The following is an 11,273-nucleotide window of genomic DNA, read 5'->3' as shown; positions in this document are numbered from 1 at the left end:
AAGAAGCTAAAGGACAAGATGAAGACTCTTTTCTGCATGCAAGCTAAGGGGCAGTACAGGACTCACGTGGCATCCAAGGAGAGTCGCCGCCGGTACGAGAAGATCATGAGGCTGTATGGAGAGGACGTGTCTGGCGGTTCTGAGGATCGCATCACTCCAGAGGCTGAGTGGATGGTGAAACAAGGCTACAAGTGGACTGATTCTGAGGAGGACGTCGAGGAGACCATTCCTGCCGCCGAGTCTGATTGAGCCACCCCTTGTGTGTAGGTGTCCTCTCTGCCTTTTTGGCGTCTCGATGCCAAAGGGGGAGAGAGTGTAGGGATTTGCGAGTCGTGTGTCGTGTTCGGTGTGTTTGCTCTCTCGTTTGAACCTCATTTGAACCTCGTTTCGGTTGCTTTGGGTTGCTTTCCTTCATATGGTGTAAGACATATGCACTCTACCTATCTTAGTGAGCTTGTGATATTTTGTGCTACCTTTGTTTTATGTTCTTTCTTAGATGTTAGTATTACCCTTGCAAGATCATGCCTTGTCTCTAAAATATAGGGGGAGTGTTGATCCTAGTTTGTGTGTTGTGCAATCCAAAGCATCCATCTAGATTGCACACATCTAGGGGGAGCTCGTCTATATTTTAGAGAGGAGGGGTTTGCCTCTGCTCAATATTATTTCCCTTTGTGCAAATCCCGTATTGTCATCAATCCACCAAAAAGGGGGAGATTGTAAGGGCATATTTATCTCTAAGGTGTTTTGGTGATTGATGACAATGCTTTTGCGGACTAATCGTGTGCCTTGAGTTTCTCAGACGCTTCATCACTAGGCACAAGACGGTTCGACGCCCCTTGAAGACTATTGAAGACGGCGTTTTTCTATGTTTCTTTTTGGTGGATTTGAGTCGTAGGAGAGCCGTTCTATTAAGAGGGGGTCCGTGTTGGAAAGGTTCGGGTGGAATCATCACGTACACGTTCCCTTCCTTGTCTCCACCTTTCCCTTGCACTTTGGAGCATCCCCCATTTATCCTCTACTAGTTGAATGCCCGTGCGTTGCCACGAAACAACAATAATTTTTGCGGAGAGAAATTGATTTTAATGTTGTTATAATTTACACTATGTATGTCGGAGGTAGCATATGATTGTTGTGACAAATATCACATTATACCCGCACTTTAAATAAAACCCACATGACTCATACTCAAATTTCAAGTGCATATATTTGTCATTGTGATTCAGTATACAAAAAGGTTCATCACCCCCTTGACCAAATCTCTAGGAAAAAGGTAGCCTTGCATTTGGAGTTGTGATTCAGTTGCATCGTTGCTTCGTTGTCGTGTATGTATCTTTCCCTACTCTGGTTAGGCATACTATAGTTACTGTTACATTGATGGTCTCTCCACTGTCGCCTTCGGGTCTGCCTTTAGATCAACAATGGTTGTTTGGCCCCATCATCATCCTACTCGCATCGCTTCGCCATCATTTATGTAACTTTCCCTACCTTGATTAGACAATCTTTGATAAGGTTTGGGTCACTTCTTGTACCCACTTCACCTGCCTCTCAACTCACATTTGGCTCTTATTGCTGCGATTGGTCTCGTCTAGCATCATCTAAGTACTCGCCCATGCACACCTAATATGGAAAAAATGTAATGTATTTGCGGTCATTTATTCCATCCTCTTCACCCACTCTTCTTGGTTATCAATATACAGAACACTGTTGCGCGATAAACAATCTTACAAAGCAATCATATTTAAAAAATTCTAGAAGCATTTAAATCCTTAGAAAAAAATATCAAACTCATAATATCTCTCATTCAACACGCAACCCTCTTGAGTTATATTTCACGCATGTGTCAAACCTTATACATCCTCCCTAGAAACAAGAGAATTGAGTTATTTACTTCCTAGCTTTGTGTGAGGAGAAAAAAGTCACACCTCCTCCAAACTGATGAAGAGAATACATTTTTCAGCATTGCCTCTAGAAACAATGGATCAAAGAGTGTTGAAGAAAAATATAGATCTTGATGTACAACAATCCATTCATTACTTGTAATAATATTTTCTTTAGATGCATTCAGTGTAAGAATAACAAAATCTTGATGGCTATATCATCCGTTTCATGAGTTATTCAGCGTGCAAAATAGGAGGGGACAACCTCCCTTGTCCAGGTTCTTAAAAAAAACTCCCTTGTCCAGTTCAAAATTTTGATTAAAGGAAATAAACAGAAAGAAAATAGAAGTGATACCGCCATGAATTAACAAACAGCCACTCTAAGTATTTGGAACATAATAAAACAAAAAAAAGGAAAATAATCTATTTTTTGGGTTTAAATTCAGATACCCACATTGAAGGTATAAACACAACAAAAAATACATTTTGATGTGTTCACTTGTTCTTCCATACAAAGGGACATCATTGTGTACAATCTGATGTGTTATGCACTACAATCGATACATGCTAATAATATACTTTTGCAATCTTATTTGTTTTACAGGAAACAGGTTGAAGCCTACCCAAGAGACAACATAACAAGATTTAAAAAGTAGAAAGGAAATTTGGAGGATGTCAATAAGTTAGCTCGGCTGTACAGCAACAAAGGCTAAGTGCCAAATGCCTCCAACGGGAGGTTAACATTCTAAATAACTTCAGAAACTAACTCTTTCGGACCCATCTCTTTGGCCTAAAAGAAATCTCCACTTCTTTCTTTCTAAATCTGACACACTTCATAAGAGGCAAGAGAGATCTCCTTGTTGGACTTATCTCGATCTAATGAGTTCTTGCTCAATACATATAAATCTTGCAACTATGTCAGCAATATAGGTAGATGTTTTTCCTTGACTATAGGTACCACATGCAATGAATAAAAGACAAAACTTTGTTATTCAATAAGTTACACTGAAGGGACCAGGTGTGAACTATAGAACAAATAAAAACTGAAGTGAACAAAAAGGAAATTAATCTCACGGAAATTGTCTTCAGCAAAGAATTCAAGAAAGACATAGGGAATGATATCGAGGCAATGAACATGACTTTAGGTAATGATTAATTGCTTGGTATGTGATAACACACCTCCAGGTCAGTGGAACATCACTAATCACATCAGTGCTAAATGACTTGTAACAAGAACAAGGAGACTTAATTAGGCCTTATATGAGATAGGAGACAGAACCATGGATGTTGCCATATATACTCGGCATTTCCTAATGTTGCATCTTCCAACATTCACTCATTGGCGAGGCCAACATGGCTGCATCTTTCAGACCCAGCCTAATTTGTTATATTGCGCCAGCTCTGCAGGCACCAGTGATTATGTAGTGTATTAACGTAATACTTTAAGCAGGAAAATGCAAGTTCTAACATGTTGAAGGAAGGGATTAACAAATCAATAATTCTCCCATTGTGATTCTACAAGCAAGTTGGCCCAACAGGGGGAATAGAATATGGTTTCTACCCCACAAGAGAAATATTCAAATGTAGAAACAAACACCAGCGTTATACCTCGAAATGTATAATTACATGTCCAATGTGCAGTCAAATTAAACATGTGACAATCGCCATACAGAGCCAATGAGCAAAGAATAGACAGTCAAAACTTACCAAGGATGAATTAATTTACAAAACTACAGTCAATGATGAAAATTGCAGGCAATGATGAAGAGTAGATGAATTACTAACCAAAGGAGCCTTTAGGATTAAATGAAGCCTGACAGGATGATGGAGCATCAGAAGTAAGCAGTATCGTTTCTAGATAATCTATGATATACATTCCTGTAGTAATAAAGTATGAACAGGGATCGGAGATGCACAAAAAGAGAGAAATAAATAATTGTGAAAATGGAAGATCGTTTTCAGTATGGTCTAGCCTACCTCTAGCGTGCAAGTAATTGGTGAGATGATCTAGGGGAGGAGAAGGCACACACCATGGCTCAGGGAACACCATCGGGTATGGTCGGAGCGTTGCCTTATGTGATGGGTGCTGCCACCGTCAGGGTCGCCGCTCGCTGAAAAGCCACGTTGTTGTCAGTGTCAGTGGTCGCCGCCGCAATGCGTGTTTACGCAGTGCCGCGTACTAAGACTGTCATGTCGGCGGAGTGGCTGCACGCCCAATGCCTTTTTGGATTTTTGGCCCCCTTCTTCTCCAGTTGTTACTTGTAGCCCTACCTCAAACAATCCAAAAAAACTTACCCTTCAAATATATATCCTAGCTATCAGGTAAGTTACCTCTGTGATATTTCCAGAAACTTTAACTGTGTAGATCAGTTTTTAGAAGTCAATAATTACCTGTTTTATGATGAAATTACTTGAATTGGACTTTTTAGCATCTTATGATGTCCTTGAAACTGAATGCTTTTGCTCTGGAGGACTGTCCCTAGCACCTAGTTAATTTGAACGGCATGATAAAATTGTGTCAGACCATTGCAGGAAAAATGCACGAGTAATGTACTTGAAAGAAATATATATGATTTAGCACTATCAGAGGTACAACTTGTAACCATATGAATCCTTCAGCAGGCAAAACCAAAAGTACTTAGCACAAGTACACAATATTACCTCACCGTTTGATCTCAAAACATCTTGGCCCGTTGATCCTTTATTACTCCTTCAATATCAACCTAATTGTTCAGCCTCTGAAAGTCAGCATCATATACATCTCGTAGGTGATGGGGAGGATAGCAGCGGGAGGAGGGCTAGCATCTGAGGGCCCCTGCTCTTTATCATTGACCATCAATCCATGACAACGACCACCGTCGCTGTGCTCTGCTCCATGGTCGAAGTTCGTCCTTCCACGTCAGGTTAGAGGTCTTATATAGTGTGCCATCATGTGGTTGAGATATGACTGCATCAAAATACTGAAAAAAGAAGATCATTCAAGCTTCAGCAGAAAGCAAATGGAAATGTATTCCAGTTGGTTTTTAAACTCTGCAGCAATTAGAATATGATTTGCTTTTGGACCATCCATTGCTACACTTCTATACAAGAGCAATTCTTGGACCAATGGCACAATATAAACTAAACATATACTCATCTGTCCAGAAACTAACTGAACATGATAGTACAGATTATAGAATGAGTCGCCAATGGTTGGCACTCCCATATTCTTCATACAACGACATGATCAAGGTGACACGATCTATTCAGTTCATCATTGAACCAACAAGACATCTCATGACGTTCACGGTGAAGTGACAAATAACATAAGAAACATAAAGAAAAAAGAATCAACGATGAAGCTTATCTTCAGACTGCAGTGATCCGATTTGGAGGCAAGGCACGACAAGCGGTCAGGGGAGATGTTGTTGTTGGCGGAACAGGAATGGTGGGGCGACATCTCAGATTACAGAGGGATGGGCGGCTCCTCACCTGTGTCATCAGCACCATGGGTGGAAGCTTTAGATGGGACCGTGAGCCGCACGACGACATAAAGCAGACATGGTCGACCATAAAGGCAGGATCCCACAAAGTGGATGAGCGGACGTACTCACAGCGGGGCCAGAGGTGTGTTGATCCCGTGATCCCGTAGAGGCGAAGACGATGTGGATGAGCGAGAGTGCGGAGGACAAGTCGACGGTGGAGAGCGACCGATCCATCGCCCGCGAACGACAGCGGAGGGGAAATCCACAGGGGTGGATGCCTGGGCCGGCCACATCACAACCAACGCGGTCGCAATGAGGAGCGAGCATCTCCGCTGCGGCAGGATGGCGAGCAGCAATCCGTGGTGCACCTCCCCGTACTCTGCCACGAGCGCCTCTCACCTCTGCTAGCGCCGTGAGGAACGTGGGGAAGGGAGAAGAGAACGGGGGTTGGGGTTGGGGATCGTGGTGGAATGGGAATAAACAAAGGAGGTGGGAGGGTAGAAGGGATGGGAGGTCGAACGAAAACGTTTCCAGATTTTTACGGCGTGGGTGTGAAGGGTGCCGAGCGAGGTATCGATAGCCTACCAGGAGGTCGAACCATCATGACGTTCGATCCTCCTTTAATAGTAGAGATGCGATTGTCCTGGCTGCCGTTGCTGAGCTTGCGGTAGTACTGCTCCCTGAAGCGGTAGTACCGCAGACACCTGCAGTAGTACCGTGCCATTGCGCGGTAGTACCACGGGAGCCAACGGTAGTACCGCTCCTCTGGAGTCGTAGTACCGTGGCTCCCAGGCCAAGTGCCGCTGCTTCGCGGTAGTAGGGGCGGATGTAATTTTTTACATCCGCGCCTCCACGGTAGTACCGCACGTCGTGCGCGGTAGTACCGCGGGAGCCCATGGTAGTACCGCTCCTATGGAGTCGTAGTACTATGGCTCCCGGGCCAAGTGCCGCTGCCTCGCAGTAGTAGGGGCGGATATAATTTTTTACATCCGCGCCTCCGCGGTAGTACCGCACTACGTGCGCGGTAGTACTGCGCGCGGCCTGTTTCAGCTACCATCCGGTAGTATAGCTCCCCAGCGGTAGTACCATGACGGATTGTTGCATCGTTTGTTTTCCAGCAGAAGTAGGCACGAATGTATTTTTATTCATCCGCGCCCTTCCCAGGCTAGGACTTTCCTGCCTTGCGGTAGTACCGCAAGGGGGAGCGGTAGTACCGCGCTCGCGGAAGTACTGCTCTCAGTCAGGCATGTTCTAGTCTCTGCAGCTGCCGCGGTAGTACCGTGGTCCCTCACGGTAGTACCGTGTGGTGTTGCGGTAGTACCGCATGTCGTGGGTTGGATAAGTGGATAACGATTGGATTTTATCATAGCTATAAAAGGGGTGTCTCCTACCTCTAGTTGACCACCTCTTCCATCCCTAAGCTCCATTGTTGCTCCAAGCTCCATTTTCGCCCGATCTCTCTCCCTAGCCAATCAATCTTGTTGATTTGCTCGGGATTGGTTGAGAAGGCACCGATCTACACTTCCACCAAGAGAAATTTGATTTCCCCCACTAATACCTAGCGGATCTTGTTACTCTTGGGTGTTTGAGCACCCTAGACGGTTGAGGTCACCTCGGAGCCATAGTCCATTGTGGTGAAGCTTCATGGTGTCGTTGGGAGCCTCCAATTAAGTTGTGGAGATTGCCCCAACCTTGTTTGTAAAGGTTCGGTCGCCGCCTTCATGGGCACCAATAGTGGAATCACGGCATCTCGCATTGTGTGAGGGCGTGAGGAGAATACGGTGGCCCTAGTGGCTTCTTGGGGAGCATTGTGCCTCCACACCTCTCTAACGGAGACGTACTTCCCCTCAAAAGGAAGGAACTTCGGTAACACATCCTTGTCTCCACCGACTCCACTCTTGGTTATCTCGCGCCTTTACTTTTGCAAGCATTACTTGTGTTACATCCCTTGCTTTCTTGTGCGCTTGTTGTTGTTGCATCATATAGGTTGTTCACCTAGTTGCATATCTAGACAACCTACTTTGATGCAAAGTTTAAGTTGGTAAAGAAAAGCTAAAAATTGTTAGTTGCCTATTCACCCCCCCTCTAGTCAACTATATCGATCCTTTCAGCAAGGCTATGTTGGGGAAAATAACATGAAATGTGACTGGAACGAGCTAAACCTCTAAATCTCCAAGAGTGACCTTATATATTCACTACCTGGCTCACCAGTTGCAGTAAGCCCTGGTTTTCGCTTCAAACGAGGTACATGAGGTCCACAATTTTTTCCAACATGCAAATTTTATTGTAAAATAAACATTTTTAGTGCAGCTACCGAATGCAATAATGAGCTACTAGCAAATCTAGCTATTTTAACTTGAAGAGAGATTGAACTGGTAGAGCTTGACACATGAAGAGGGTCAAATCAAATAGTATACAAAGCGATAGAGACACAGGATGAAGTTCCCACTACAAGTTAATCAAAAGCCTATTAAAGAGGTTTGCTATAGTGATTTTAGTGCTAAGAAGTGCAGCAAATGATTATCTGGCTAAAGGAATTCAATAGGAGGTGTTGGAGGTGCCCTTAAGAATCCTATTATATTTCATTTTGTCTTCATTCTAATACTTATGGAAAAAATTATGAAAATTGCAAATGTGTTATGTGTTGACTTCGACAGAAAACTTTGGACATATGCATTCGATTGTGTCTCTAACACCAACGTGTGTCTTGCTGTATTGAGAGAAGATGGATGAGGAAGCCTTATCGAAGAGGTCGAATCCCTTCGCATGAAACGTGAGATTGATGTCCCTCATATGTATCAAAGGTATGTGTCTTTTCCTATCTCCCACCGTGAGGTTAAGTAGGGTCATACCTAGGGCGTTGATTACCAATTCAAACATCAAGGGTGAACACCAGAAATTTATTTTAACAAAAATATCATAGTGCATCAATGCATATCGGTGATTTTTAAGTTAAACCCCGCCTTTAGCAATGCCCGAACAATTACAATGGTCCTCCAACGCAATATTTTTCTCCTTTGCAGGATCCAACCATTGAAGGGCATATTATGGATTTTTCATTGGGTGATGGCTATATAATCATATTATTTTAAATAAATCATATAATACAAAAAGAATCTAAAATAGCCTAGCGTCACTCTCAACAAGGGCGACACGGGGGGGGGGGGGGATCTTCCTTAACACCGTTGTGAGCGTTTATGCGCAAAGCTCGCATAACATCGGCGGCGGGGGCAAGCCCTTCCTCTCGCTTCGTGGCGTTGGAGTTGGTTCAGGGTGTCACTTCTTGCCCCTGGTCAATGGTGACGGAAACCGATAGATCGGGTACCGGCACGGTCGGTATGACGACCCCAGATCAGTGGTTTGCATCGCAGCTCGACCGCTCGAGGCAACACTTAAAGGATGAGAAACGATAGTCGGGTGATGCAAGTGCGGTGTTGTGGTCCCCCCTCTACCTCTGTCACTGACATTGGCCGTACATCAAGGTTATATTCTCTCTAGGCAAAGAAATCCATAAATTTTGGCTTTTGCCTAAATTAGGCAACATCAACGTCCGCGCATCGCGTCCTTGTTGAAGGTATTGACCCGTATATCTACTTTGGGGATCATAGCTGCATGTTTGACTCCAAATTGGACCAACTAACATTGGGGTGTGAGTGGTGATTCCATCTTAAAGGTGTTGTTGTCACGCCCCCGATTTAATCGTACACTAATCATACACGCAAATGTGTACGATCAAGATCAGAGACTCACGGAAAGATATCACAACACAACTCTAGACACAAATTAAAATAATACAAACTTTATATTACAAGCCAGGGGCCTAGAGGGCTCGAATACATAAGCTCGAATACAAACGAGTCAGCGGAAGCAACAATATCTAAGTACAGACATAAGTTAAACAAGTTTGCCTTAAGAAGGCTAGCACAAAAGCAACATAAATCGAAAAGGCAAGGCCTCCTGCCTGGGAGCCTCTTAACTACTGATGGTTGTCGGCGGCCTGCACGTAGTAGTAGGCACCCTTGGGGTAGAGTAGTTGTCGGTGGTGATAGCGGTCTCAGGGGCTCCGTCATCTGGTTGCATCAAACGGGTATGGGGGGAAAAAGAAAGCAAAGCAGATGTGAGTACTCATCCGAAGTACTCAGCAAGCAAGGATCTACACTACATATGCAACATTATCAAAGGAAGGTTGTATATGTGGACTGGGCTGCAGAAATGCCAGAATAGAGGGGAGAGCCTAGTCCTATCGAAGACTAGCATCTTCAGCATATTCAGCGCTCTTGCAGCATTAGAAGAGTGCAAACTAGCATAAAGTAAAGTAGTAGTAGTGTCATCAACCTCACCCAGAGATCCTTCCTCGACTATCTGCGAGAAAGCAATCCCAGAGCCATGCTATCCATTTCTCATCTCAAGTATCTAGTTCTAGTTGTATCGATCGGGATACAACTCCGAGCATCCGTTACCGTAGGACAGGCTCTCGATAGATGTTTTCTTCCCTGCAGGGGTGCACCAACTTACCAACCACACTCGCTTAACTCCGGCCGGACACACTTTACTGGGTCATACCCGGCCTCGGCCAAACGATATGCCGCAACCCGACCTAGGCTTAATAGAGAGGTCAGCACGCCGGTCTACATCCTAAGCGCACAGGGGTCTCGGGCCCATCGCCCTTTGCACTCCTGCACGTTGCGTACTGATACGTCTCCAACGTATCTATAATTTTTGATTGTTCCATGCTATTATATTACCCCTTTTGGATGTCTATGGGCTTTATTTTACACATTTATATCATTTTTGGGACTAACCTACTAGCTGGAGGCCCAGCCCGTATTGCTGTTTTTTTTTGCCTATTTCAGTATTTCGAAGAAAAGGAATATCAAACGGAGTCCAAACGGAATGAAATCTTCGGGAGCGTGATTTTTGGAACGAACATGATCCGGAGAGCTTGGAGTGCAAGTCAAGAAGCTTCCGAGGAAGCCATGAGATAGGAGGTCGCGCCCCCCTGTAGGGCGCGCCCCCTGTCTCGTGGGCCCCTCGGGCGGCCATCGACGTACTTCTTCCTCCTATATATATACCTACGTACCCCGAAAACATCCAGGAGCACCACAAAACACAATTTCCACCGCCGTAACCTTTTGTATCCGCGAGATCCCATCTTGGAGCCTTCGTCGGCACTCTGGCGGAGGGGGAATCACCCACGAAGGGCCTCTACATCAACATCCTTGCCCCTCCGATGAGTTGTGAGTAGTTTACCACAGACCTACAGGTCCATAGTTATTAGCTAGATGGCTTCTTCTCTCTTTTTGGATCTCAATACAATGTTCTCCCCCTCTCTTGTGGAGATCTATTCGATGTAAACTCTTTTTGCGGTGTGTTTGTCGAGATCCGATGAATTGTGGGTTTATGATCAAGTTTATATATGAATAATATTTGAATCTTCTCTGAATTCTTTTATGTATGATTGAGTTATCTTTGCAAGTCTCTTCGAATTATCAGTTTGGTTTGGCCTACTAGATTGGTCTTTCTTGCCATGGGAGAAGTGCTTAGCTTTGGGTTCAATCTTGCGGTGTCCTTACCCAGTGACAGAAAGGGTTGCAAGGCACGTATTGTATTGTTGCCATCGAGGATAACAAGATGGGGTTTATATCATATTGCATGAGTTTATCCCTCTACATCATGTCTTCTTGCTTAATGTGTTACTCTGTTCTTATATACTTAATACTCTAGATGTATGCTGGATAGCGATCGATGTGTGGAGTAATAGTAGTAGATGCAGGCAAGAGTCGGTCTACTTGTTATGGACGTGATTCCTATATACATGATCATGCCTAGATAATCTCATAACTATGCGCTTTTCTATCAATTGCTCGACAGTAATTTGTTCACCCACCGTAATACTTATGCTATCTTGAGAGAAGCCCCTAGTGAAACCTAT

General features: G+C 44.2%; 1 long non-coding RNA gene across 11 annotated transcripts; it reads right to left on the bottom strand.

Annotated features, from left to right (window-relative positions):
- Nucleotides 1-1,182: 1,182 nt before the first annotated feature.
- LOC123110628 (uncharacterized) lies at nt 1,183-5,875 on the bottom strand. 11 transcript variants are annotated; one of them, XR_006453527.1, is made up of 6 exons: nt 5,471-5,872; nt 4,539-5,348; nt 4,269-4,363; nt 3,855-4,144; nt 3,663-3,755; nt 1,183-1,617 (listed from the first exon to the last, which is right to left on the bottom strand). It is a non-coding gene; the product is annotated as an uncharacterized lncRNA (long non-coding RNA). The 11 variants fall into 11 exon arrangements; XR_006453523.1 differs by lacking the exon at nt 1,183-1,617 and adding an exon at nt 2,420-3,278; XR_006453522.1 differs by lacking the exon at nt 1,183-1,617 and adding an exon at nt 2,420-2,825 and having other exon boundaries at nt 5,471-5,871.
- Nucleotides 5,876-11,273: the final 5,398 nt, after the last annotated feature.

The sequence above is a fragment of the Triticum aestivum genome, chromosome 5B, assembly GCF_018294505.1.
Source record: "Triticum aestivum cultivar Chinese Spring chromosome 5B, IWGSC CS RefSeq v2.1, whole genome shotgun sequence".
NCBI lineage: Eukaryota > Viridiplantae > Streptophyta > Magnoliopsida > Poales > Poaceae > Triticum > Triticum aestivum.
Note: the sequence above shows the minus strand (reverse complement) of the source record. Positions and strands in the feature narration are given on the sequence as shown.